The sequence below is a fragment of the Rutidosis leptorrhynchoides genome, chromosome 4 (assembly GCF_046630445.1).
Source record: "Rutidosis leptorrhynchoides isolate AG116_Rl617_1_P2 chromosome 4, CSIRO_AGI_Rlap_v1, whole genome shotgun sequence".
Classification (NCBI taxonomy): Eukaryota; Viridiplantae; Streptophyta; class Magnoliopsida; order Asterales; family Asteraceae; genus Rutidosis; species Rutidosis leptorrhynchoides.
Window position 1 is genome coordinate 76,873,569 of NC_092336.1, and position 24,056 is coordinate 76,897,624.

Below are 24,056 nucleotides of genomic sequence, written 5' to 3' on the forward strand. Positions count from 1 at the left end.
TCATCCAGTCGACCAAGTGCTCCAATTCAAATTTCCGATAATTCATTTTTTGAACCTGACCTCACAATTGAGAATCCGGAGGATATTCAGGGACAATTCAGAGATCCTGAACCATTAATCTTTCCTCCGGAACCACCAATCATTCAAACGGAGATTGTAGAGGAACCAACCATTAAATCAGAATCTTCTAGTGATTCAGATTCAACAAATTCAATCATGGAAAATCTGGAACCTCTAAGTATGGAAGACCGAATGAGAGCTAAACGCACTGGTCAAGGTCACGCAATTACTCAACCTGAAATTAATGCGCCAGATTATGAAATCAAGGGACAAATCCTACACATGGTGACTAATCAATGCCAATTTAGTGGTGCACCGAAGGAAGATCCAAATGAACATCTTCGAACCTTTAATAGGATCTTTACACTATTTAAAATCCGAGAAGTGGAGGATTAACAGATATATCTCATGTTATTTCCCTGGACTTTAAAGGGAGAAGCCAAAGATTGGTTAGAATCGTTACCTGAAAGGGCGATTGATACATGGGACGTTTTAGTTGAAAAATTTCTTAAACAATTCTTTCCGGCATCTAAAGCCGTGAGACTTCAAGGAGAAATTGTTACGTTCACGCAAAAGCCAAATGAAACTCTATATGAAGCATGGACAAGATTTGGAAAATTATTGAAAGGATGTCCGCAACATGGTTTAGACACTTGTCAAATAGTACAAATATTCTACCAAGGATGCGACATCACTACAAGGAAAGAAATCGATATAGCAGCTGGTGGTTCCATTATGAAGAAAACCACAACTGACGCTTACAAAATTATTGATAACACTGCTTCCCACTCACATGAGTGGCACCAAGAAAAAGATATCGTTAGATCATCTAAAGCAGCTAGAGCCGATTCTAGCCATGACTTAGATTCCATTTCTGCAAAGATAGATATTGTCAAGAGACGAATGGAAAAGATGACTAAGGATATTCACTCAATAAGAATTAGTTGTGAGCAGTGTGGAGGACCAAATTTGACAAAAGATTGTCTCAGTATTGAACTAACAATGGAACAAAGAGAGAATGTTTCATACATAAACCAAAGGCTTGGAAATAATTATCAGAATAATTATCAACCGCCAAGACCGATCTACAATCAAAACAAGAATTATAACCGAAATGTTCCATACAACAACCAACAAGGTCCTAGTAATCAACAAGTATCCAACAATACTTACAATCAGCAAACACCTATTTTTCAAAATAAACCACCACAAACCGATGATAAAAAGCCAAATTTAGAAGATATGATGTCGAACTAGTTGAATTTCAAACTCAATTTTTCACATCTCAGAAACAAACCAATGAACAAAATGCTCAAGCATTTAGAAATCAACAAGCTTCTATTCAAAATCTGGAACAAGAAGTAAGTAACCTAGCAAGGTTGATAGGTGAAAGAAAATCGGAAAGTCTACCTAGTGATACAAATGCTAACTCCCGGAATGAAACAGCTAAAGCCATTACCACAAGAAGTGGTATTACACTTAAACCACCTGAAATGCCTGTAATTTCTGATGAAGCTATTCCTACTCCACAAGAACCACAACCTAAGCAAGATAAGGAAAAAGAACCGGTAGTTGAAAAGGTTAATGAAGATAACACAATTAAGGCTAAACCTTATGTTAAACCATACCAACCACCACTTCCTTACCCGAGTAAAATGAGAAAAGAGAGACTTGAAGTCGAGCAATCCAAATTCTTGGATATGTTTAAACAAATAAATGTAAATCTTCCTTTCATTGATGTAATTTCAGGAATGCCTAGATATGCTAAATTCTTGAAAGATTTAATCACAAATAGAAAGAAAATGGAAGAACTCTCGGCTGTTACAATGAATGCTAATTGTTCTGCAGTGCTGTTGAATAAGATACCAGAAAAAATTTCAGATCCCGGAAGTTTCACAATTCCATGTTTTCTGTGAAGTCTTAGTTCAATAGAAGCATTGGCAGACTAAGGTGCTAGTATAAATCTAATTTCGTATTCACTATACGCTAAACTAGACCTTGAAGAATTGAAACCAACACGAATAAGCATACAACCAGCCGATCGATCAGTAAAATATCCTAGAGGGATAATGGAGAATATGCTAGTTAAAGTTGGTACTTTAGTATTTTCAGTAGATTTTGTTATTCAGGACATGGAAGAAGATTCTTGAGTACCTCTCATATTAGGAAGACCATTCTTAAACACGGCTAAAGCAATAATAGATGTGTTTGGTAAGAAACTGACCCTAAGTATAGAGGACAAGAGTGTTACCTTTTCTATTGATAGAGCCATGCAACAACCGCAATCTGCAGATGATACATGTTATTATATTCAAACTATAGATTCACATGCAGAATTGTTAGAAGAATTTTCAGAATTACAAGGAACATGAGAATGTTCTTTAGGAGAAGGAACTGAACCAATTGATGAAACTGAAATGTTAGCTACACTTATGGCTAATGGATATGAACCAACAACAGAAGAAATTCAAATGCTAAAAGAAGAAGACAGATATCGATACAAATCATCGATAGAAGAACCACCGACATTAGAGTTAAAGCCACTTCCAAACCATTTGGAATACGCTTATTTACATGGTGAGTCTGAATTACCTGTAATAATATCGTCTTATCTTACTGAAAATGAAAAATCTCAACTCATTTCTGTGTTAAAAGCTCATAAACCAGCTATTGCATGGAAGATTCATGATATTAAAGGAATAAGTCCTTCGTATTGCACACATAAAATCCTTATGGAAGAAGGTCATAAAACGTATGTGCAACGCCAACGAAGACTAAATCCTAATATGCAAGATGTTGTTAAGAAAGAGATTATTAAACTGCTAGATGCAGGTTTAATTTATCCAATTTTTGATAGTCCATGGGTAAGCCCAGTTCAATGCGTACCTAAGAAGGGTGACATGACTGTCATCACAAATGAAAAAAATGAGCTTATTCCTACTAGGACTGTAACAGGATGGCGTGTTTGTATTGATTATAGAAAATTAAATGATGCCACCAGAAAAGATCACTTTCCCTTACCTTTCATTGATAAAATGTTGGAAAGATTAGCCGGAAACAGTTACTATTGTTTTCTTGACGGTTTTTCCGAATATTTTCAAATTCCAATAGCACCCGAGGACCAAGAGAAAACCACGTTCACGTGCCCTTATGGTACTTTTGCTTATAAACGCATGCCATTTGGACTTTGCAACGCCCCTGCAACCTTTCAAAGGTGCATGATGGCGATTTTTCACGACATGATAGAAGAATGCATGGAAGTTTTCATGGATGACTTTTCAGTCTTCGGTGATACTTTTGAAACATGTCTAGTTAATCTTGAATGAATGCTTATTAGATGCGAACAATCAAATCTAGTACTTAATTGGGAGAAATGCCATTTCATGGTTAAAGAAGGCATTGTTCTTGGACATAAAATCTCAAAGGAAGGAATTGAAGTGGATAGAGCTAAAGTAGATGTAATTGCTAAACTTCCACATCCCACCAATGTTAGAGGAGTTAGGAGTTTTCTAGGGCATGCCGGTTTTTACCGACGTTTCATAAAAGATTTTTCTAAAATTGCCACTCCTATGAATAAACTCCTAGAAAAGGATGCTCCATTTATCTTTTCAGATGAATGCATCAAATCTTTTAATATTCTTAAAGAAAAACTCACTAATGCGCCGATCATGATAACACCAAATTGGAATCTACCGTTTGAACTAATGTGCGATGCAAGTGATTTTGCAATGGGAGCCGTTTTAGGACAAAGGATTGAAAAATGATTTCAACCTATTTATTATGCTAGTAAGACGTTACAAGGAGCACAAACGAATTACACAACTACTAAAAAATAACTCCTTGATATTGTCTTTGCTTTTGACAAATTTCGTTCATATCTCGTTCTAGCTAAAACGGTGGTCTATATTGACTATTCTGCTCTTAGATACCTATTTTCAAAACAAGATGCCAAACCACGATTAATTCATTGGATCTTACTCTTACAAGAGTTCGATATTAAAATCCGAGACAAAAAGGGAGTAGAAAATCTCGCCGCTGATCATCTTTCTCGTCTTGAAAATCCTGAATTAGAAGTTCTAAATGAATCGGCCATACAAGACAACTTTCCTGATGAATATCTATTGAAGATAGATTATAATGAAATTCCATGGTTTGCAGACTATGCAAACTATTTAGTATGTGGATTCCTTGAAAAAGGATTGTCGTACCAAAAATGAAAGAAATTCTTTAGTGGTATAAAACACTATTTCTGGGAAGATCCACATCTGTTTAAAAGTTGTCCCGATGGAATAATACGCCGATGTGTATTCGGAGATGAAGCTAGTAAAATTTTAAACCATTGTCGCACAGGACCAACAGGAGGGCATTATGGGCCTCAACTCACAGCAAGAAAAGTTTATGATGTTGGATTCTATTGGCCTACAATTTTCAAAGACGCACACCTTCTTTGCAATCCTGTGATGCTTGTCAAAGGGCCGGAAAAATAAGTCAACGTGATGAAATGCCACAAAATGTCATTCAAGTATGTGAAGTATTTGACATTTGGGGTATTGACTTTATGGGTCCATTTCCAAAATCTCATAATAATCTCTACATTCTCGTTGCCATTGATTATGTATCTAAATGGGCGGAAGCACAAGCTCTCCCAACTAACGATGCACGAGTTGTAGTCAACTTCTTAAAACGTCTTTTTACTAGGTTCGAAACACCGAAAACTTTAATTAAGTGATCGGGGTACTCATTTTTGTAACAATCAACTTGAGAAAGTTCTCAAAAGATCTGGAGTAACTCATAAAATCTCCACTGCTTATCATCCACAAACAAGTGGACAAGTTGAAAATACCAACCGAGCTTTAAAACGTATTCTAGAGAAAACCGTAGGATCAAATCCGAAAGAATGGTCCATGAAATTGGAGGATGCACTCTGGGCTTTTAGAACAGCCTACAAAACTCCAATTGGAACCACACCTTTTAAACTCGTTTACGGAAAAGCATGTCATCTTCCAGTAGAAATTGAACAAAAAGCATTTTGGGCTTTGAAGGCCTGTAATCTTGATTTACATGAAGCTGGACGTCTACGATTAAGTCAACTAAACGAATTAGAAGAATTAAGACATGAAGCTTATGAAAATTCGTTAATCTATAAGGAAAGAACGAAGAAATGGCATGATAAAAGAATCAGAAGTTCAAAAGAATTTAAAGAAGGAGATAAAGTTCTTCTTTTTAATTCAAGATTCAAGCTATTTCCTGGAAAATTGAAATCAAGATGGTCCGGACCATTCATAGTCAAAAGAGTTTTCCCGTACGGAATAGTAGAATTAATAAATTCAAATGGGATTGAATTTAAAGTTAATGGTCACAGAGTTAAACATTACATACATGGTCCGATGGAAGTTGACAACGAAGTTAATCACAATTTCAACACCACATCTAACTAAGTGTGGGGAGGTTCGAATCTTTTTAGGGTAATATGTATTTCTGTTAAAGTTAGATATTCTGTTTTCGTGTAGTTCTCGAGAATGGAATCCGAATGGTCTTTCCCTAGCAGACCCTAAAGAACTAGTCTTCTCCCCCCATTCTGAATTTTTAATTTTTTTAGGTTTTACGAGATGAAGAATTCCTGTGAACTAAACCATGGTCTAATGCTACACGCTTTGATCACTAAACGTAATAATGACACCCTTCCAAGTGAACTGGTATCATTAATCAGAGGTAAATTGGATGGAGTAAGAAAAGAATCCAGGAACGAAAATAATAAGTTACAATTTGGTAAAGGAAAATCAAAATCCGTAGCGAAAAGAAGAGCACGACACCTTGAAAGATGTCACAAATGCGGAAAATGGTCACACGAAGGAAAATGCTCGACGAATCAGACATATTCCAATACCGAGTTCGTTACTTTATGCAGAGAAGGACCGTTCATATGTTTCGAAGAAAAAACGTTGAATGCTCGAGGTTACGCCTATGTAGCTATGGAAAACCAATTAGTCCGACTATCTTATGAGTGGGCTAAAGCAGGTCACTGAGAATTCTATTTCACAGGTAAGTATGTACAGTTTTTATTTTTATTTTATTGTTTTTAACCTTTTGATAATAAACGCTAAATTGTTCGCTATAAAGTATTAAATTGATACTCAATAAAATTAGGTATGCGTAACCGAAATTATTGATATCATACAAAAATTTATTACATCACTGCAAAATTTACCGTTTATTCTTAAGGTATAAATATCTTTAATCGATCAAACTAAAATATTTCAAAAATTCGTCATGAGTTAAACTAGGTTATGGAACCGAAATTATTTTACCGAAAAGAGGGGCGTATATTTTTGATAATATTTGATTGATTAAACTGGGATAAAAAACCAAAAAGATTTTTAATTTTATTTTTACTTTGTTTTTTAAAATTAATAAATTAATATTAAATTATTATTGTAAACTTTTTAAATCAATATATTTAAATTTGTAAATATTTGAAAAATTAATATTTTTAATATAAGTTTGTATGTATAAAAACAAAAAAAAATATGATATAAATTTGGTGTGAATTTTTAAAATTTTAATAATATGAATTTTTAATTTTATGCATTTTAAATTTAAGTTTGGTGTGAATTTAAAAACAAAAATTTACTTTATTTCGCTAAGTTAAAAATATGATTTTTAAAATTCATCGTGAGTTGAAAACTAGGTCATTGAACCGAAATTGCTCTACCCAAGGGAGGGACGAGAACTTTTATTATCATTATTTTTAATCTTATTGAATTAAAGTATGCCAAAAACATTAAAAAACCCAAAAAATCTTTACTTTTAAAACCGCGCTTTGAATTGACAAATTTTAAAATTTTGTCGAGGGACGGACTATGACACCGTTCCGAAACCCCCTCATCCTAAAAAGAAACAAAATTTTAATTGTTAATTAATTATATGTTTTATTAGTATAAGGTTTTTATAAAAAAAAAAAAAAAAAAGCAAAAAAGTACTGTACCCGGACTCCATGCGATCGCATGGAGTTTGGCCTATGAATCCATGCGATCGCATGGAACTGGAAAATTGGCCAGAAACAAATACCAGCGAGCTGTTCTGCTCTCTCCACTCCAACACACACATACACGAATACACTCCCATATCACCTCTAAATCCATCATTTTAACACCAAAATTCACCAAATTTCTTGCTACAATCCGCTCTAAACATGAATTTGATAAGGAGTTTATCAAAAAGGGTAAAAATTTCACTCATAAACCTCTTTAAATTTGATTTTTAGTGTTCTTGAGCTATAATTTACCTAATTTGATTTTATTAATTTCTAGTGTAATTAGAGTTAAATTGTTAGTATTTTATGCATGTATAACCTAGATTGATGCTATTTAACATGATTTGAAGCCAAAAACTTCAAAAATTTTAGAAATCTAGGGTTTGTGTTCTTGAGCAATTTGGGGCTTTTTGATATAAACAGGTTATGGCCGATTTTTGTCATGAATTATTGCTAAATTAAGTAGTGTAACATATTTAGGTAGCTAAGTGATCCAAACTTTGATCCTAAATATGATTTTTGAGAATTAAAGTGGACTTTTTAGGTCCAAAATTCATGAACTTGATTAATTTGATATAATTGCTATTTGAGACTTGTTTAATTGCTAGTAATGACTATTTTGACATGTTATTTGAGTTAAATGCTTATGAACTTTGTATACATTTTCATATATGCTTATTTGAAATAGTGTAGAATTGTTAAAATTGTGAAAATGTGTATAAGTTTAATTTTGATTTAACATGTTATTGTAATTGTGTTAATTTGTTATTTTGCTAACACTAATGTATATTTGGATGCACAAAATTTGTGTTTAATGTGTTTTGCAGAGATTTACTAATACTGAAACTGGAGGTTCATCATCATCATCTAGACGACCTGCTCCAGAACCTGAGCCAGAAATGCAATATGAGCCCAAACAAGAACAACAACAGGAACCACAACAACAGCCTGATCAACACGTACCTTATTATGATCCGCTACAATTTGTTGATGCCTTCATAGTATTTCCGATACATCCACCAGTAGAATACCCAACGATTCCTGAACACACGTTGCATCCTAATCTGAGATTCGATAGAAGCTGGAGGGATTACCCTTGGCACTTCTACATTTTTCGGTATTAGTTTGAATTTGCAAAGGTATGGCAGTTCTTCTTTTACCGATTGGGAACGTCTATTCACCATTCGTAGACCTGTATATAAGGAATGGTGTGTTGAGCTGATGAGTACTATAGCATTAAATGTAGATGTAGATAGATTAGATGATAGAAGTTTTCTTAGATTTATACTTGGTCGTAGGATGTACAGGATGTCCATGCTGGACATGGCCAGGGCATTACAGATTTACACTCCTAGTGAATTGCTACTACCCGATTGTATGAATTTGATTTATCGTGGTGAAAGGGTAGATAGGAATTTTGACGCGAACGCCGTCTGGAGGCGTATGTCAAACTATAATGTTTTTACGATGGGAGGAAAACACTCCTACTTACATATTAACAAAGCCGAACTTCGTATAATTCATAGATTTCTGGCTAACTCGATTACACAGAGAGGTCACAACAAGGAGAAAATGACCTTACATTATTTATTTTACCTAAAGTGTATTCGAGACCCAAGAAGTTTTGTTAATATCCCCTACTGTGTTGGTTTTTATTTGTCTAAGATGGTGGAAGGAATACAGGAAGGGGGGATTATAGGAGGAGGTATTTTTGTTACTCTCATTGGAGAGTATTTAGGTGTAGATAGGGACCAAGGAGGTCCACTTTTGGAATGTAGGGAACAGGTTGAGCCTTTAGGATTGAAGGTCTATCAGGGTGCTAAGGTATTGAAGAGTAGACGCAACCAGGTAGTAACCTATGAAGGTAGTCATACTCAGGTAGAGAGAGTTTCAGATGAGGAAATGGAGGAAGCGAATGACATTAGGGATGTCATTAGGGAGGCAATGATTGACGTCTACCAGTGTGTAGACGAGGTAGATATGACAAACGGAGAGAGATTTAGTCGGATGGAGCAGTGGCAAGCCCGGAATGATTACGAGCATTCCAGGCAACGACAGCATGATAGATGGGACTATCATCAACGACAGATTATGAGCCGGCTGTCACCTCAGGATCACTACGTTCCGACCCGACCCGCTTACTATCCTCCACACCAGCCCGAGATGAGACCACCATATACTCTCTACGACCCTAACCAGGCCTACCAGTACACCTATCACCAACCATGGAACCCGGACGACGACATGAACTGGAACCCCTATCCAGATTGATATAGTTCCTATTGGTGATTTCTATGATATTTATCTTTTTATTATTTTTATTTATTTATGTTTAAACATATGATATTGTGATACATTAATGTATTGTTTAATATTTTTATTATTTGGTACTAATATTTCATATTTGATTTGAAAGTGGGATTTTAAGTCCCATTTCAAATTACCATGCATGTTTATATTTGTATGTATTTTATTTCATGTACACAACAGGGTAAAACAGCGCATTTTCAAAAACTGACATTAAGTTCAGCAAAAGCTACTAATTTTGACGACAAAACGAAAAACAAATGTGATGTAACAATAAGACGGAATGAACAAATGATGTGCACCATTTATCATTCAGCAAACAAACGTCAATATGTTTGGAAACTTTGGTAAAATTTAATCATTTTTCTACGCTAATCACCCTCAATAATTTAAATTGTTACCGATTTCTTGCAAATGACGGCATTGCAAGATCTTAAGTGTGGGAAGGGGTTAAATTCTTTCGGATTTTTAAAATTTTTGACTTATACACTTGGTTACCATTAGAAATACTAGTAACGCAGTAGTTGTATTAGAATCTAGTGCTCTCTGATAATAAAGAACAGCCCTAGTCTTATATACTGACTACCAATTCTAGTAAAATTTTTCAAAATTTTCAATTAAATGAATTCAAAATCATGTTTATACATATTTATGAACGATAAAACTAGGTGTTAACACCGAAATTATTGTTACCTCGGAAAGGACATAAATTGAGAAACAAACCAAAATGTTAAAATTTATTTAAAATGGAATAGAGGACAATAAAAAGGAAAATAAAAGCCAAGTGTGGGAAAAATTTACCAAGTTATTTAAAAACATATATCACATATTTTTGTACAAATAATTGAAGATACTTTTGTTTTGGACAAAATTAACCGTTTTACCCGGAAAACTGTAATATATTTGAAAGAAAGATGGGTCTACACGATGAATCAATTCCATCATTAAAAGGAAGTAAAGTCTTCTAAAAAAGACACGCGCTTCTTGATTTAGGTCAGGAAGTTGTCGTCCAGACCAGTTGTAGAGTCTACGAAAAATCTTGAAAAGTTTTCTCGAAAATCAGCTGGAAATCCACGGACCTCAGCATCAAACAGGGTCGCCAAGTGGTCAGACTTATCCTAACCATGAGAGGATCTGTCTCGTAAAATAGGGAGGACGCCGTGCAAATTAGCTTGATAAGACTAATGAATCAGACCCCCAGAAAAGGATAATCTCCTTAAAAGATCAAAAATCAGCTTTTAAGCTTGATATTACTCAATCCTAGAGATTGACCTTAAAGATTGAGAATTACAAACTCATGGAATTCAATGATATCTAAACTCGAGCTTGAACCAGAAAATATTTTGATCAAAACTACAAACCGATTTGTTTTCTGAAAACCCATTTTTAATACGTTCATTACCATTGAACGTAAAATCCTAGGAATTCACCTGGAAGTCATTAGGTCACCTGAACCAAATCGGGTATCAACCGTAAGAACGGTGGTTGCATAGCATGGTCAAAGACAGGACCTTGTGCCAGACTAAAAAACCATAAGGGCGAGCTTTACTATTGCTCCTACAAAGGATAGTAATTGCATCCGACACATTATAGACGATAATTAAAAGCATGTCAGGGGACATTGCCTTAATAGTTGCTTGTTCAACGCTTTCCTTTACAACTAGACAGTAGTTTACCGAAAGGTAATATACGGAACAAGTATACTGGACGTGTTGTGTCATAACCCGTCCTTAACCATAAGAACGAGTTAGATAACGTATGATTTCATTGCGAGGTATTGACCTCTATATGCGACATTTTTAAAAGAACAACTGCATTTATTTTACATTACAAACCATAACTCTTATTTTAATACAAGCTTTAGACAATAAAAAGATGATTATCGTTTAGCGATAATCTTATACTTACAAACTTTACATGTGATGATAACAATACGATTTCTAGCATATTTTACATTACAATTCCTCGGATATGCAGTTTTATTTTTGACACAAATATGCATACTCAAGATCTTGCTTAAATTCAACATGTTGCAGCGGAAGCTTCTAATTATCACCTGAGAATAGACATGTTTAAAACGTCAACATAAAGTTGGTGAGATATAGGTTTAATGCCGGCAGAAATATATATATATATAGACCACAAGATTTCATATATAAACATTTTAATAAAAATATTCTAAGTGGTTGAGCACTTGGTAACCATACTTAACATTTAATCACGTCGCATATTCCCTTTATTATGAAATCTTACTACACCGTACCAAGTGTAGTCACGAAACGAAGTACTGTGCAACCGTTGAATACTGGTCGTCCAGTCCGGTTGGGGTTGTCAGGCCCGATAGATCTATCAACAGGATTCGCGTTTACAATACCGCTGTAAATAATAGTTACCAAGCTACAGGGAAGTATGCCAGTGGTACAACTCAACGTAGAATATATTTTTCAGTTACTTGTGTCCATATCGTAAAACATAAAATACATGTATTCTCATCCCGAAATATTTAGAGTTTAAAAGTGGGACTATATACTCACTTTTGTCTTGAAGATATGTAATTTCGACTTGGTCTCCGATTGATATCACGAACCTATCCATATATAATATATCAATACCTTTTCTTTTTAAAACAATCGTCACATATATATACTTATTATACTTTTAATACTTTTAATAATTTCTTAGTCCGTAGTTAGCAGTTCGATGTTAGTAATTCAATTTTAATGGTTAATTTTTAGGTGTTTAATAAACCCCCAATGAAATAAATAAAACCCCCATCGTATATGTATTGGTCGAGATTAATCTTGACCCACGGTACCGGTGTTGTCAAATGACGTGTTGCGTACATAAAGTACCGGTGTTGTCAAATGACGTGTTGCGTACAATCATGGGATCTTATGATTAATCTTCTCGTATTGTTTACGGGTGATCCTGAACCATATAAAATTAAATTATGAGTACATATATATAAAATATCATGTTATTTTAAAAAGATGTGATTTATTTAATTTTCTCCAATTATTTTCGTAGCTAAACTAGTCTTGGATATCCGATTTTGTTTTGGTCGTAGTTTCTTCGTTACAACTCCGTTTTCGTTGGTTCAACTTGCCACTTCCTTGGATCGAGTCCCTCTTTAAGACTATGAACTGTAAATACCTTAGTTTGTATTCGAAATCACAGGTCATAGGTCAAACTTTAGTGAAACTTATGAAGTTAATCATTTTCCATCATGTAAACAACCTTAAATGATTATTTTTCTAAAAATACTTATACTTTGAGTTAAATCATGAAATTTTTATGTGTTATCATATTCATAGTAAAAATCATTTTTCCAGAAAATAAACCTCCAATTCAAAGTTTAAGATGGTTTTTAATTATCCAACCCAAAACAGCCCCCGGTTGCACTCCGACGTCGTAAAAACAGTTTTTAAGATGTTCTTTGAAAAACCAAGTTATACCTTGTTAAATTAGCATATATTTAAGTTATATTACAGGTCTTGAAGTATTTTAAAAGTTAAGTTAGAAGGATCTATTTAGTTTGCAAACAAGTTTGAAAACATTCAAACTATGTTCTTGTTGTTAAAATTTTATACCACAAAATAAGATAGTTATATATATATGAATCGAATAAGGTTATGAACAAAGTTACTACCTCAAGTTACTTGGACAAGATTGCTGTAAGAAATAAGAAAAATCCTAGAACCAAAGAGTGGTGGAGTTGGATTGAAGATTGGAAGCAACTTAGGACATAAACTTGAAATGAAAGTAGTATTTTGTAGTGTTTTTGTTTGATCTTGATATGGTGGTTATTAAGGTGATTCTTGAGAGGATTTTTGCTGGATTTCTTAGGGATGCATGAGGCTTGTAAGTGTGTGTTCCTAGCTAGAGAAATGATGTAGTAAAAATTGAAAAATGGATGGGGTATATAAGGTGAAAATTTCGTGAATGGGGGGGGGGGACAAAACAAGATTTTTATGTTGTAATCTTGTGAAATTTTCCATGCTAGCATCCAATCAAGGTTACCTCTCTTGGAGGGCAGTAATATGGCTGATTTAGATGTTGATTTGATGTGTATATACCAATAGTAAATACGTATAGAAGCTGGGTATGATACGGGTACATATACCCTTGATATACGTATAGAAATCTTGAGAAAACAGAACGAGGATTCAAATATAACTATCTTTTGTAAATACACTTATATTGTTTTATGTATTTAAGTCCTTAAAAAGTGATTAAATACATTACTTATACGATATATGTATAAACATTATAGGTCATAAGTATTTATGTCAAATAACGTTACGTATGGTTATCGTTTTGAAAACTTAAGTTAGTAGTTTCAAAATATACTTATAACTTATTGTTATTAATACAAAATGAGGTATTAAAACATCCTTAGATCATGTTAAGTATGTATATATACATATATATACACAAACGTATAATTATCATATATTATATAGTTCGTGATATCATCGGTCAAACTAGACGGTCAAACGTTGTGTAAAACTCTTTTCGAAAACACAAATCTCAACAATTTGGATTGCTTATCATGTTGGTAAGGTTTAATTTATGTAAATATTAATCTTATAAGCATAGATCGATCGAAAAAGTGCGGGTCATTACAGTACCTACCCGTTAAATAAATTTCGTCCCGAAATTTTAAAATTGTACCTATTTTGCGTCATCGGGAAACAAGTGTGGATATTTTCGTTTCATCTGGTCCTCCCGTTCCCACGTAAACTCGGGACCTCTTCGAGCATTCCAACGAACTTTAACGATCGGTATGTTGCTCTGCTTGAGCCGTTTAACTTCACGGTCCATGATCTCGATTGGTTCTTCTATGAATTGTAGTTTCTCGTCAACTTGAATTTCTTCAAGAGGAATGGTAAGGTCTTCCTTTTCAAGACACTTCTTAAGGTTTGAGACGTGAAATGTATTATGTACTCCAGCGAGTTGTTGTGGTAACTCGAGTCGATAAGCTACCGGTCCAATGCGTTCGATAATCTTGAACGGGCCTACGTACCTTGGGTTCAGTTTACCCCTTTTTCCGAAACGTATTACACCTTTCCATGGTGACACCTTTAACATAACCATGTCACCGATCTGAAACTCTAATGGTTTCCTTCGGACATCGACGTAGCTCTTTTGGCGACTACGGGCTGTTTTCAATCTCTCCTTGATTTGTACTATCTTCTCAGTCGTTTCGTGTATGATCTCGGGACCAGTTAATTGTCGATCTCCTACTTCATTCCAACAGATAGGAGATCTACACTTCCTTCCATACAGTGCTTCGAATGGTGCAGCTTTAATGCTCGCATGATAACTATTATTATATGAGAATTCTGCTAACGGTAAATACTTATCCCATCCGTTTCCAAAATCGATCACACATGCCCTGAGCATGTCTTCAAGAGTCTGAATTGTTCTTTCACTCTGCCCGTCAGTTTGCGGATGATATGCGGTGCTCATATCCAAACGAGTTCCTAGTGCCTCCTGTAGTGATTGCCAGAACTTTGAGGTAAATCTACTATCACGATCAGATATAATGGAAATAGGTATTCCATGCCTTGAAACTATTTCCTTTATATATAATCGTAATAATTTCTCCATTCTATCCGTTTCCTTTATAGGCAAGAAATGTGCAGATTTGGTAAGACGATCAACAATCACCCAAATGGTGTCGTATCCCCAGGCAGTCTTTGGTAACTTCGTGATGAAATCCATGGTAATACCATCCCATTTCCATTCTGGGATTTCTGGTTGTTGAAGTAACCCTGACGGCTTTTGGTGTTCTGCTTTGACCTTAGAACAAGTTAAACACTCCCCAACATATGTTGCAACGTCTGTCTTTAAATTAGGTCACCAATAACGTGTCTTAAGATCTTGGTACATCTTTCCAACTCCAGGATGTATCGAGTATCTTGTCTTATGTGCCTCGTTCAATATCAACTTCCTTAATCCACCCAACTTAGGTACCCAAATACGATTTGCAAAATATCGAATTCCATCTTCCCGTATAACGAGTTGCTTCTCATACTTCTTCATTATTTCATTTCTTATGTTTTCTTTAGTAAGTGCTTCTCGTTGAACTTCTTTGATTTGTGAGTTGAGATTCATGCGAATTTTTATGTTCATTGCTCGTACTCGAATTGGTTCTCGTTCCTTTCTGCTTAGAGCATCGGCCACCACATTCGCCTTCCCGGGATGATAACGAATTTCACAATCATAGTCGTTTATCAGCTCGACCCACCTACGTTGCCTCATGTTCAGCTGTTTCTGATCAAAAATATGTTGAAGACTTTTACGATCAGTAAACACAGTGCATTTAACCCCATACAAGTAGTGTCTCCATATCTTCAATGCAAACACGACTGCTCCCAGTTCTAGATCATGCGTCGTATAATTCCGCTCGTGAATCTTCAATTGTCGGGATGCGTATGCAATAACTTTCTTTCGTTGCATAAGAACACAACCAAAACCTTGTCGCGAAGCGTCACAATATATTTCAAAATCATCATTCCCTTCAGGTAATGATAAAATAGGCGCCGTAGTTAACTTCTTCTTCAGTAATTGAAATGCGTTCTCCTGCTCCGAGGTCCATTCGTATTTCTTCCCTTTTTGTGTTAATGCTGTCAACGGCTTAGCTATTCGGGAAAAATCTTGAATAAACCTTCTATAATAATCGGCTAAACCCAAAAATTGGCGTATCTGCGTTGGTGTTTTAGGAGTCTCCCATTTTTCAATGGCCTCAATTTTAGCTGGATCAACCTGAATTCCTTTGCTACTAACAACGTGACCAAGAAATTGCACTTCTTTCAACCAGAAAGCACACTTAGAAAATTTAGCGTATAGCTGTTCTTTTCTCAATAACTCTAATATTAACCTTAAATGCTGCTCATGCTCTTGCTCACTCTTGGAATAGATAAGAATGTCATCAATGAAAACAATAACAAACTTATCTAAATATGGACTACAAACTCGATTCATGAGGTCCATGAATACAGCTGGTGCATTCGTCAATCCAAACGGCATGACCAAAAATTCGTAATGACCGTAACTTGTCCGAAAAGCAGTTTTCGGTATATCTTCTTCTTTGACGCGTAATTGATGATAGCCCGATCTTAGGTCAATTTTTGAGTACACACATGATCCTTGGAGTTGATCAAATAAGTCGTCAATTCTCGGTAGTGGATACCGATTCTTGATAGTTAACTTATTTAATTCACGATAATCTATACACATCCTAAAAGATCCATCTTTCTTTTTAACAAATAGAATCGGAGCTCCCCACGGTGAAGTACTTGGTCGTATAAATCCACGATCCAGTAATTCTTTTAACTGACTCTGAAGTTCTTTTAACTCGGATGGTGCAAGTCTATATGGGGCACGGGCAACTGGTGCAGCTCCTGGTACTAAATCTATTTGAAATTCTACAGATCTAAATGGAGGTAATCCCGGCAACTCTTCCGGAAAAACTTCAGGAAAATCTCTTGCCACAGGCACGTCGTTGATGCACTTCTCTTTTTCTTTCTTTTCGACTTTATTAACATGTGCTAGAATAGCATAACATCCCTTTTCTAAACACTTCTTGGCTTTCAAACAGCTAATGAGTTTTAGCTTTGAGTTACCCTTCTCTCCATAAATCATCACCGGCATTTTATCCTTACAAGGAATGCGAATTGCCTTCTTGGCACACACAACTTCAGCTCCTACTTTGGACATCCAGTCCAAGCCGACTATTACATCAAAACTTCCTAATTCTACGGGTATTAAGTCAATTTTAAATGTTTCTCCGGCTAAATTTATTTTACAATCGCGGCAAATTTTATCGGCTTTAATTAGTTTACCATTAGCTAACTCAATCATGTACTTAGCATCTAGAGGTAATGATGAACAATTCAATTTAGCATAAAATCTTCTACTCACGTAACTTCTATCGGCACCAGTATCAAATATAATAGATGCGGATAAGTTATTAATGGTAAACGTACCCGTAACAAGCTCCGGGTCTTCACACGCCTCTCTAGCATTAATAACAAATGCTCTTCCACGTGCAGATCCATTATTCTTCTCTGGATTCGGACACTGGCTCTTATAGTGACCTTGTTTTCCACACCCATAACAAGTAATGGTAGCCAAAGCAGTTCTATTTGCATTGGTGGCAGGAGTCTTGGTACCATTTGTATTTGTAACGAGAGCCCTACAATCTTCAGCAAGATGACCCTTTCGATTACATTTGTTGCATACCACATTATAGTAGCCAGAGTGATGTTTGTGGCATCGGTTGCATACAGGATTTTGTCCTTTGTAACCAAAGCCTGAACCACTACCCGCACCTTGCGTGGTTTCTTGTTTCTTAAAAGATTGTTGTTGATTACCTCGATCATAACTTCCATTCCACTTTCTTTTGTTACCTGACACCTTCACATCAGTATTGGATGCTTTCTTATCCAAGATGACCTGATCCATTAGCTCGTTTGCCATGGTTATAGCTTCATGAATTGTCTTAGGTTTCGATGCTGTAACATTTGCCTTGACCTTTTTGGGCAAACCATCTTTGTACATTTCAATCTTCCGTTCTTCGGTTGGAACCAATTCAGGACATAGAAAAACTAATTCCATGAATCGCTGATTGTAGTTGGTGATTTCAGTACCAACAACCTTCAGGCTTCGTAATTCATCTTCCAACTTCCTAACCTCGTTCCTTGGACAATACTCGTTGATTAACATTGTTTTGAATTCTTCCCATGGAGTATCATAAGCTACATCTCCTCCTACAGCCTTCACAAAATTTTTCCACCACGTGAGTGCACTATCTTTTAAAGTGCACGATGCATACTTGGTCATGTCCTTTTCAACACAACCACTTATTTTAAACACAGTCTCCATCTTTTCTATCCACCGGGTTAAACCGATCGGTCCTTCCGTTCCACTGAATGATGAGGGCTTGCAAGCTTGAAAATTTTTGTAGGTACATCCTACACGAGGATTTGGGTTAACTGCAGCAGCTCTTGCAGCTTCGACCCATAACATTCTGTCGTTCACTCGCTGGTTGATGAATTCCTCGACTTCTTGTTCCGTCATTCGATTCAATCGCGCCATTTCCTAATGAAAGAAAATAATTATTCACATGGAATATTATAGATGTAGTGTGTATTTACAGTACGTCGTAGCTTATTAATAATATGAACCAGTTATTATTATAAAAGCCTTTTCTTCTTATTAGCATTTTATAATTATATCTAGGGTAGTACCTACCCGTTATTGTTCATACTTAATAGCTTAGTACAGAACCAATTACTACAATCTAAATAATACTTAACCATGGAAAATTATTGCATTTCATACTTCACTATTTTACATATGCTTATCTTACATCGAATATTAAGCACACCACACTAATAATATTATACAAAACATTATATGATCCCATGGTTTAATACGGCAGTGCATCGTTTGGTCTATTTTCTAGGACGTTTAGGTTTAAAGAATGGCCTAACGCTTATCCTAGCTGTCTGCCTATATTTTGGCTGTGGGGCTGAAGAACTAGATGCCGGGATAGAACGAATAGGAATAGCGGGAATAGGGGTGGTAGTGTCTAGTGGAGTTGGTGCCACATCATCCTTACTAAACTCGGGATTTGAATTTTCTAATTCATTAGCCTTTCGTTTCTTTCCTAGTTCGAACTTGTCTTTTGTAATTTCCTGTATTTCTTCCTCGGGTTCACTTTCCTCCTCGGGTTCACTTTCCTCCTCGGGTTCACTTTCCGGGTTCCCTATAGTTGGTTCATCCGGAATTTGTGAGTCTTCCCCAAAGATATCATTTTCGTCATCGGATAGGTTAATGACTGAAACGCCATCTGAAGATTCTGATTCGGAGTCGCTGAATGTGATAATAAGTTTCGAGCCCGACATCTATCACATAACAACTAACCCATTAGTACTACATAATATTTACATATAAATTTTAACCAACAATGATAAGCAATGGTTTTTAAATCAGACCCGGTCAAAGTCCAGACTTACTAATGTATCCTAATGACTTCTCGGTTAGACACACTAATGCAAACCTGGTTCGCTAAGACCACCGCTCTGATACCACATGTCATAACCCGTCCTTAACCATAAGAACGAGTTAGATAACGTATGATTTCATTGCGAGGTATTGACCTCTATATGTGACATTTTTAAAAGAACAACTGCATTTATTTTACATTACAAACCATAACTCTTATTTTAATACAAGCTTTAGACAATAAAAAGATGATTATCGTTTAGCGATAATCTTATACTTACAAACTTTACATGTGATGATAACAATACGATTTCTAGCATATTTTACATTACAATTCCTCGGATATGCAGTTTTATTTTTGACACAAATATGCATACTCAAGATCTTGCTTAAATTCAACATGTTGCAGCGGAAGCTTCTAATTATCACCTGAGAATAGACATGTTTAAAACGTCAACATAAAGTTGGTGAGATATAGGTTTAATGCCGGCAGCAATATATATATATATAGACCACAAGATTTCATATATAAACATTTTAATAAAAATATTCTAAGTGGTTGAGCACTTGGTAACCATACTTAACATTTAATCACGTCGCATATTCCCTTTATTATGAAATCTTACTACACCGTACCAAGTGTAGTCACGAAACGAAGTACTGTGCAACCGTTGAATACTGGTCGTCCAGTCCGGTTGGGGTTGTCAGGCCCGATAGATCTATCAACAGGATTCGCGTTTACAATACCGCTGTAAATAATAGTTACCAAGCTACAGGGAAGTATGCCAGTGGTACAACTCAACGTAGAATATATTTTTCAGTTACTTGTGTCCATATCGTAAAACATAAAATACATGTATTCTCATCCCGAAATATTTAGAGTTTAAAAGTGGGACTATATACTCACTTTTGTCTTGAAGATATGTAATTTCGACTTGGTCTCCGATTGATATCACGAACCTATCCATATATAATATATCAATACCTTTTCTTTTTAAAACAATCGTCACATATATATACTTATTATACTTTTAATACTTTTAATAATTTCTTAGTCCGTAGTTAGCAGTTCGATGTTAGTAATTCAATTTTAATGGTTCATTTTTAGGTGTTTAATAAACCCCCAATGAAATAAATAAAACCCCCATCGTATATGTATTGGTCGAGATTAATCTTGACCCACGGTACCGGTGTTGTCAAATGACGTGTTGCGTACATAAAGTACCGGTGTTGTCAAATGACGTGTTGCGTACAATCATGGGATCTTATGATTAATCTTCTCGTATTGTTTACGGGTGATCCTGAACCATATAAAATTAAATTATGAGTACATATATATAAAATATCATGTTATTTTAAAAAGATGTGATTTATTTAATTTTCTCCAATTATTTTCGTAGCTAAACTAGTCTTGGATATCCGATTTTGTTTTGGTCGTAGTTTCTTCGTTACAACTCCGTTTTCGTTGGTTCAACTTGCCACTTCCTTGGATCGAGTCCCTCTTTAAGACTATGAACTGTAAATACCTTAGTTTGTATTCGAAATCACAGGTCATAGGTCAAACTTTAGTGAAACTTATGAAGTTAATCATTTTCCATCATGTAAACAACCTTAAATGATTATTTTTCTAAAAATACTTATACTTTGAGTTAAATCATGAAATTTTTATGTGTTATCATATTCATAGTAAAAATCATTTTTCCAGAAAATAAAAATCCAATTCAAAGTTTAAGATGGTTTTTAATTATCCAACCCAAAACAGCCCCCGGTTGCACTCCGACGTCGTAAAAACAGTTTTTAAGATGTTCTTTGAAAAACCAAGTTATACCTTGTTAAATTAGCATATATTTAAGTTATATTACAGGTCTTGAAGTATTTTAAAAGTTAAGTTAGAAGGATCTATTTAGTTTGCAAACAAGTTTGAAAACATTCAAACTATGTTCTTGTTGTTAAAATTTTATACCACAAAATAAGATAGTTATATATATATGAATCGAATAAGGTTATGAACAAAGTTACTAACTCAAGTTACTTGGACAAGATTTCTGTAAGGAATAAGAAAAATCCTAGAACCAAAGAGTGGTGGAGTTGGATTGAAGATTGGAAGCAACTTAGGACATAAACTTGAAATGAAAGTAGTATTTTGTAGTGTTTTTGTTTGATCTTGATATGGTGGTTATTAAGGTGATTCTTGAGAGGATTTTTGCTGGATTTCTTAGGGATGCATGAGGCTTTTAAGTGTGTGTTCCTAGCTAGAGAAATGATGTAGTAAAAATTGAAAAATGGATGGGGTATATAAGGTGAAAATTTCGTGAATGGGGGGGGACAAAACAAGATTTTTATGTTGTAATCTTGTGAAATTTTCCATGCTAGCATCCAATCAAGGTTACCTCTCTTGGAGGGCAGTAATATGGCTGATTTAGATGTTGATTTGATGTGTATATACCAATAGTAAATACGTATAGAAGCTGGGTATGATACGGGTACATATACCCTTGATATACGTATAGAAATCTTGAGAAAACAGAACGAGGATTCAAATATAACTATCTTTTGTAAATACACTTATATTGTTTTATGTATTTAAGTCCTTAAAAAGTGATTAAATACATTACTTATACGATATATGTATAAACATTATAGGTCATAAGTATTTATGTCAAATAACGTTACGTATGGTTATCGTTTTGAAAACTTAAGTTAGTAGTTTCAAAATATACTTATAACTTATTGTTATTAATACAAAATGAGGTATTAAAACATCCTTAGATCATGTTAAGTATGTATATATACATATATATACACAAATGTATAATTATCATATATTATATAGTTCGTGATATCATCGGTCAAACTAGACGGTCAAACGTTGTGTAAAACTCTTTTCGAAAACATAAATCTCAACAATTTGGATTGCTTATCATGTTGGTAAGGTTTAATTTATGTAAATATTAATCTTATAAGCATAGATCGATCGAAAAAGTGCGGGTCATTACATGTTGCTTTCCTAATACAAGGCTAGCAAGTGGGTGACACAAAACCGCAAGTTTTGAGCTAAAATTTTCAAATCTGAAACCCACAAAACCCACAAAAACAATTTGCACACACCGGTGAAGGGTTATTCCGAAAAACTTATCTAGGGTAAAAACTAGATTTAATTTTCAAAAGATCAAATGTTTTCATAAAGATCCAATTTCCTTAAGGATCTAAATTTTTATAGTCATATGGGACTGTAAACCACATCGTTACTACCATTGTTTATACCGCCGTATAGAAATCACTGATGTACAAAGTGTGAAGAATAAAGAAGTGATTCTAGTATTTTCATTTCAAGACTATATTGCTTGAGGACAAGCAACGCTCAAGTGTGGGAATATTTGATAATGCTAAAAACGAACATATATTTCATAGCATTATCCCTCAAGAAAGACAAGCTTTTAGTTGCAATTGTTCTATTTACAAGTAATATTCGTTTAAATAATAAAAGTTTAAGACAAAAAACAGATTCGACGAATTGAAGACGCAAACGACCAAAAAGCTCAAAAGTACAAAATACAATCAAAGTGGTTCCAATTATTGATAAGAAACGTCTCAAAATTACAAGAGTACAAGATGCGAAACGCAAAGTACAAGATATTAAATCATACGCAAGGACGTTCGAAAATCCGGAACCGGGACCAAAGTCAACTCTCAACGCTCGACGCAACGGACTAAAAATTACAAGTCAACTATGCACATAAATATAATATAATATTTAAATAATTCTTAAAATTATTTATATATTATATTTATATTTAAAATCCTACGGCAGAATGCAAACAAAGACATGTGAGCTGGAATCCCAGGCCATGCGATCGCAAGAGCCAAAAAGTCAGGCCACATGCTATAAATTTCGCAGTTTTGAGAGATTTTTTACACATCCATATATCTTTCTCTCTATCTCACTCATATAATATATATATATATATATATATATATATATATATATATATATATATATATATATATATATATTATAATTTTAATTTTAATTATAATTCTAATAATAAGGGTATATTAGCGAATGTTGTAAGGGTGTAAGTCAAAATTCTGTCCGTGTAACGCTACGCTATTTTTAATCATTGTAAGTTATGTTCAACCTTTTTAATTTAATGTCTCGTAACAAAAATATTATTATACTTATTTAATGCCAAAGTAATTGTGATGTTGGGCTAAATATTAAAATTGGGTAATTGGGCTTTGTACCATAATTGGGGTTTGGACAAAAGAACGACACTTGTAGAAATTAGACTATGGGCTATTAATGGGCTTTATATTAACTAAACGACACCTCATTAATTTAATATATAGACTTATAATTTGACGTATTTATATATAACCACATACGCTTGACTGGGTACGGTGGGCGGGATATCTATAAATACCAATAATTGTTCATTTTACCGGACACGGGATTGGATTAATAGTTAATAGACTTGTTGAAACAGGGGTGGATTACATTCAAGGGTAATTGGTGTAATTGTTAACAAAGTAGTAAAACCTTGGTCTACACGCAGTCAATAACCTGGTGTATTCATTAAACAAAGTATTAAGACCTTGTTACAATTCGAATCCCCAATTAGTTGGAATATTTGACTTC

General features: G+C 34.6%; 1 non-coding gene across 1 annotated transcript; it reads right to left on the reverse strand.

Annotated features, from left to right (window-relative positions):
* Nucleotides 1-600: 600 nt before the first annotated feature.
* LOC139846111 (small nucleolar RNA R71) lies at nucleotides 601-707 on the reverse strand. The gene has a single exon (XR_011758853.1). It is a non-coding gene; the product is annotated as a small nucleolar RNA R71 (small nucleolar RNA).
* Between the last annotated feature and the right edge of the window lie 23,349 nt (nucleotides 708-24,056).